This window comes from Ostrea edulis, chromosome 1, assembly GCF_947568905.1.
Source record: "Ostrea edulis chromosome 1, xbOstEdul1.1, whole genome shotgun sequence".
Taxonomy (NCBI): Eukaryota; Metazoa; Mollusca; class Bivalvia; order Ostreida; family Ostreidae; genus Ostrea; species Ostrea edulis.
Window position 1 is genome coordinate 83,433,029 of NC_079164.1, and position 6,313 is coordinate 83,439,341.

General features: G+C 34.2%; 1 long non-coding RNA gene across 1 annotated transcript; it reads left to right on the forward strand.

Moving 5' to 3' along the window:
• Nucleotides 1–2,670: 2,670 nt before the first annotated feature.
• Nucleotides 2,671–3,613, forward strand: LOC130054264 (uncharacterized). Its single transcript, XR_008802561.1, has 2 exons — nt 2,671–3,172; nt 3,260–3,613. It is a non-coding gene; the product is annotated as an uncharacterized LOC130054264 (long non-coding RNA).
• The last annotated feature ends 2,700 nt before the right edge of the window (nt 3,614–6,313 follow it).

A 6,313-nucleotide genomic window follows, 5' to 3' on the forward strand; every position in this document is an offset into this window, starting at 1 on the left:
CAAAATTCCGTATACTTCCCAAAATATGCAGAAATGAATTCGGAAAAATGCTTATTATTTTATGGTCGATTTTTAGCTGGGCCCTTGCACTATACGACTAAACAGAATGATTGCGCATTGTATTGAACAAGCTATTACATAGAGTGTGCAGCATAATTATCATTTATAAAATGAATTTCTTACCCCAATTGATAAACTGCAGTCTGGAATAGCTCCAATTGGCTGAAAATTTTAAAACCGTCTGCACTTTCACTTATCACAGCCATTTTGACAGTACCGCTGCGTTGGTCTAGAGGTAGAGCCTTCGCCCCGCATGCGGAAGATCGGGGTTCGAATCCCGGCCGCGACAAACCTAAGTCGTTAAAACAGGTTGTGAAAGTTCCATCTCTAAACGCGCGGCATCAGGTGTGGATGTCACGGGTCCTCGGAGATGACCTTGGAAACGGATGTCCCATATCACAGTAGGTTTGGCACGCTAAAAAGCCCTTACTGTTCAATAGTCGTAAGTGCCGAGCAGCCCTTCGCTGGTATTGGTGACGTCTTCCTATGAATGAAAAATTCTTCAGAGGAACGTTAATCAACCATTTTTGACCTGTGAAACTAATTACCCAAAAAGGATGAAACGATTTTGAGATTCAAATACTAATTTTTATCAATATAATTTTATTATAGTACATAAATTATGCTAATAAAAAGTATTTATAAATATATTTATGATAATGATGTTAATTTGGTAGTTAGTGGCACCTGTCAAAATGGCTGTGATAATCTGAAAGTGCAGACGGTATACTTTTACTCTTTTTAAAATAGTAAATTCGAACAAAAGCTATATAAATGCCTGTGGCACAAGCGGGTTGTGTATATTTTATGCAATGATTGCTATTTTTATCATCTGATGAAACAACAAAAACATATTGTTTATATTTTTATGCATTGTTTTAAAATATTAACTACATTTAAGTACAAAATATCATATGGTTGACCCATTCGTTACGTTAAACGGAACAGCCAATGCACCCTTTGACCTTGATGACGCTCTATATATTGTTTAAACTATATTTATTAAATGAAGCATTACATGAAACATACAAACAGCTGCAAAATGAACAGGATTCAGAAACAAGTGCTAGCACTTATATAATACATATTTTGAAATGATTACACAGACACTGAGACAGGTGGTGCTAAAAACCCGGATCAAACTAGTTTGCAATATAAAATGCATTCGTTGTCGAATATAAAAGCAATGCCAATTTCAATAGAAATATAAGAAAAAAGATTCAGTGAATGTAAATGTATAACATTAAATGAATAGAATAAAACCCTACAGGTCGTCTGTTTCATGAAAGGTGAAGATAACGAACAGTGATCATTCTCTCACTGGGGGCCGTCAGGGAAACTCAAACACTCACAACCAAACATCATTCAATTAGTTAACCGCCGTAAAATGGCTGAAATACTGCCAAAAACGGCGTAAAACCTCAATCAATCTCGTACATCCTCGCCATGTTTTAGAGTTCAAACAATCCAAATAGCGGGTGTCGGGCTCGATATTTGATTGATATGTTTGAACTCTCGTTGATTATCTGGAAAACGCGCGACTATATTACAAAACTCGAGTTTCAAAAGAGAACACTTACTGAGATTTCTTAACGTTGCAAATTTTATGAACTACATGTAGTATAGAGCGACGCATACCGGTCATTATCTTTATTCGAACAATTGCCAAGACGTAGACAGTTTTGTTACATTTTTTTCTAGAGAGTGGTAATATTCCATAAAAAAGAAATTAGTTCGGGAATGAAACATATTGCATCTGTTTTCTCACTATTTCAATCTGTAAATAAAATCGACGAAAGTTTATTTCAGACTCCTTACAATCAATGAGTGTATCCTCTCGCTATCACATTGGTGGTGAAGGATGATAAATGAACAAAGACATGCGATATCGATTCCTCTCTTTAAATCAGTGCATAGAGTGCTCTAAGTATGAAATGTTGTCATTGAAATGAAATAAAGAGGAACCAGTCGAATAAAAGCTACATGTACGCTGTTACAATTTGCTGTATGTGCAGTCTTGAGCATGTCACGTGACAATTTATCTTGGCTATATAGCTCTAAGACAGCATGGGAAACTAGACCAAAGTAATAAGGGGTCAATTCTGTTTCTAGCTAACGTAGGCTTTAAGATCAAATGAGCTTTTCTGACCATCTGTTGTCCGTCCATAAACTCTACACATTTTCTAATTCTTCTCTAAAACCATTGGACCAATTTCAATCAAACCTGGAACAGAAAATTATTGGGTTAAGGTAGTTCCTTACTTTTCATTTTATCTGATAAATTTTGTCAGAATTGTGTTTATTATAATACAGACAAACATTCCAGTAAATGAAAACAACAACAAAGATAAAGGTCAAATCACATTAGATTTACTAAACCAGAGTATCAAACATGTACAACCCCTATCATCTGTTAACAGCATTATTACTAATTATGACATTTTTAGCTAAAACTTGTGTACAAATAGTACAATAGTCATTTTATTACACATTGTTGTTCTGATTATTTACCTTAAAGTAAATATACATTTAAGAAATAAGATAACATTCAAAAATGATATTTTATTTCTTATATTTATATTTTCTATTTTGATTTGTGTTCTTACCGAGCTTCCATGATTATGTAGCAGATGACCAAAATAACGATCGTAGAACATAAAATATAGTTCGTAAGAGTTTTATCGAATAAAAAATTAGGAACAATATCAAAGAGAATATAAGATATAGATATTTAATTGAAAATGTAAAAAAAAAAAAAAAAAAACGAAACATGTGTAAAAATAAAGGTAATTTAGAGCATAAAGTTAACTGAAATGACGACAAGAAGAGCGCGGAGTAAACTACATCCGTGGTGTGATTTGGTCGCGATCAGCGATGGAGAAACTGGCGTCGGTCTAGCTTACTAAGTTGAAAACGCAATTGTTGATCACAGATTTCGACAGAAATTCAAAGGATCTGAGAGAATTGATGGTGAATATGATGGGTCAAGTTAACGTTAATCTCTTAGTCAGGTTTTTGGAAAGAAACAACGGTATGTTCATCGTTAGGACTCGCGGTTGTAGCCATGCAGGAGACGATTCAAGACAGTAGGACAGATTTAGACCAAGTGCAGGTAGGTCTTTTATTTACCTTCAGTGTGTAAAATAAAATAAAAACGAACTGACGGAGTTTTTGTTCACTTGAGAGATTTCTGTTGTAGGATTTTAATGAAGACTCGCACCGGTACCCTGACATGTCAACATGTAAATTTTTCGAGCCTCGAAACCAGCCTCGCTTATAATCATGCCGAGTCATAGCCGTGATGGAAGTTGCCAGGAAACAACAGGTTAACTAACATTATGAAGTAAATACATGTAGGCTTATAACTCTGCCTACATGTTTTCGCTTCCAATATCATAGAACTTTATTTTATTTATTCGCCATGCAGAAGTTGCAGACGGTATTTAAAACTGTATAAAATGAAACAACAGAACGATATATGTTTCATGTTTCTCTTTTATAAATTGATGAAATTCTTGTTTGTTTACAAAATAAACTGTATAAATATCCTGCTCCGTTTATTTCTGTTATGATGTCATTGCAGTGGCGGATCCAGGGTTTACGAAAGGGTGTGTGTGTGAAAGTCAAGTATTAGCCAAAATGCTTAGCCATTTTGGGTGCCAATCTGGAATTTTACTCACACTATTTTTATTATTTAAATTTGTGGGGGTGGGGTGGGGTGGTCTAAATCCCCTATTGCATTGCATAAGCAAGAAGCCAGGTGAAAATACAGGAACTGACTTTTGAAGCGGTGATTGTATTCATACGCAAGAACAAACTGATCACATGACCAAATTCATGTCACACGAAATTGAACATCAATTTCATTAGTACTGTCATATAAGGAAGTGTAAATGTAAATATTTGTTTTTATGAATGGAAAGCACTAAAAGAAAATTTCACATAATATATGCCTCATTCACACAAAAATTGTACAAGGATCATTGAGAAAATTGGACATCATGTCATTTTTATGGAAATTCTTCTGACACAAACATTTAAATTTGATACTAAATTAAGGGTGAACATCTGCTTAACAAAACACAATAAACAAAATCGGATTTATTTTTATCCCAGGGCCAATAATGTAAAGGTGCCCCCAATGATATCGACAACGAGAATCATTGCAAAAATTGAACATAACAGCACTTTAATGCATATTTCTCTGATTGATTGATTATTGTTTAACGTCCCTCTCGAGAATATTTCACTCATAAGGAGACCGTCACCACTGCCGGTGAAGGGCTGCAAAAATTTAGGCCTATGCTCGGCGCTTATGGCCATTGAGCAGGGAGGGATCTTTATCGTGCCACACCTGCTGTGGTACGGGACCTCGGGTTTTTGCGGTCTCATCCGAAGGACCGCCCCATTTAGTCGCCTCTTACTACAAGCAAGGGGATACTGAGGACCTATTCTAACCCAGATCCCCACGGGATAATATTTCTCTGAATTGTTAAGCAGATGTTTATTCTTAATTAAGTATAAGAATTTTATGCTTTGCCAATATTTCTCTCACCATAGCAAAACATTCTTATACTGAATTAAGAATAAACATCTGCTGAACAGAAAGCAATAAAAAAAAAATCATGTCCTCACATCTATTTTTATTCCAGAGCCAATAATGTAAAGGTACCCCCTTGAAATGGACAACAAAAATCATTGCGAAGATTTAACTTAACGACACTTTAATGCATATATCTCTGACCAAAGGATAGCATTTTTATACTTAATTAAAAATAAACATCTGCTTAACAGAAAGCAGTAAAATATTTGTATTCAAGGGCCAATAATGTATAGGTAGGCCTACCCCTTACAAAATGAACATGAAAAAACATGACACATAAAGCAATATGGATTTCTTAACAAAATTATCATGATAATTAACATTATAAATGGACAAGTGAGAAGTAAAATAAAGTTATCATTTAGTTTTCATTTTAAATAAAATATAATTTTGATAATACTTTGCATGAGCTTTGCTTCATTCAACAGAAACAATGTATGTGTACTACATGTATATGGCTCATTTTTACATCACATGAACAGCCTTTGAGAAATTGATACATATATACAGTATGCATATATATATATAAACACACGATCTAAATTTTGTAAACACAAAAAAACAAAAACCAATAAAAAAATAGTCTCATAGATTTGACAAATACTGTACAACTTTTCCAATGACAGATTTTGACTTTGACACTCTCGGTTTCTTACAATCTTGCAAGTTCTCACTAAACACGTTATGAATACCATTGTTAGGATCTCGTAAGTGAATAACCTTCAGTTAAGGCAATAATAAAGAAAGTCCCACAAGTTTCTTTTGTGCTATATTGGAAATAACTTTCTTTGTAACAAGGGGGTCCAAAGATTCCTTACATTTATAATAAGACAAGTCAAATATGTCCTCATTCTTATCACTCTGATTTTAACTTCAAGGTAAACAATTTCTGGAGTGATAGTACATCCCCAATGTCATTATGGACATCATAGGTCTCTCCTAAAAGTTTTTGAACAAGATTATCTTGCTTATAGTTTCCAACTTCAGTTTTTGGGATGACCTTTCTTGCAAGCTTCAGTGTGTCAATACAACCTTGAACTGCTTCCTCAACGTCCTTTAAAAGGCTATGTCTATTTAACTGGTGCAATAGAACTGGAATGTCAAAATTTTGAATGTTGTGTCCTATCAGAATGGCATTTGGAAAGTGTGACAGGAATTTAATAAAATTGTGAAGTCCGTCAGCTGCTGTTGTTGATTCTACACTTTGGCCTTTATGCTTGAGGACACCTCCAACATATGTAAGTTCTGATGATAAAAAATCAGAATAACTTTATTTTATGCATATATATAATGCTCTGTAGAAGAAAGAAATAGACCAGTAAATTAATATGCCTAGTTCATTTTATGTTCAAAACTGACATTTTATGTTCAAAGATGATTTTTACCCCCATTTTAAGTTATAACTGACCAAAACCTAGTACGTTTGTTTTACACCTTTCATTCAGAAGACGGGACAAGTTTGTAAGTCACTGAATAAACGAGAAAACGTCTATGGAGCGCCAAATTAACATAAACTCCAATAATTGAAGATATCTTCAATTATTTGAAGATATTGTAACGTCACCGGAACACTAACGCACTGGATTATCACTCCTTGAAATAATGTAAATAATTACTAAAGAACGAAAACACACAAGTCTTGTATTTTAA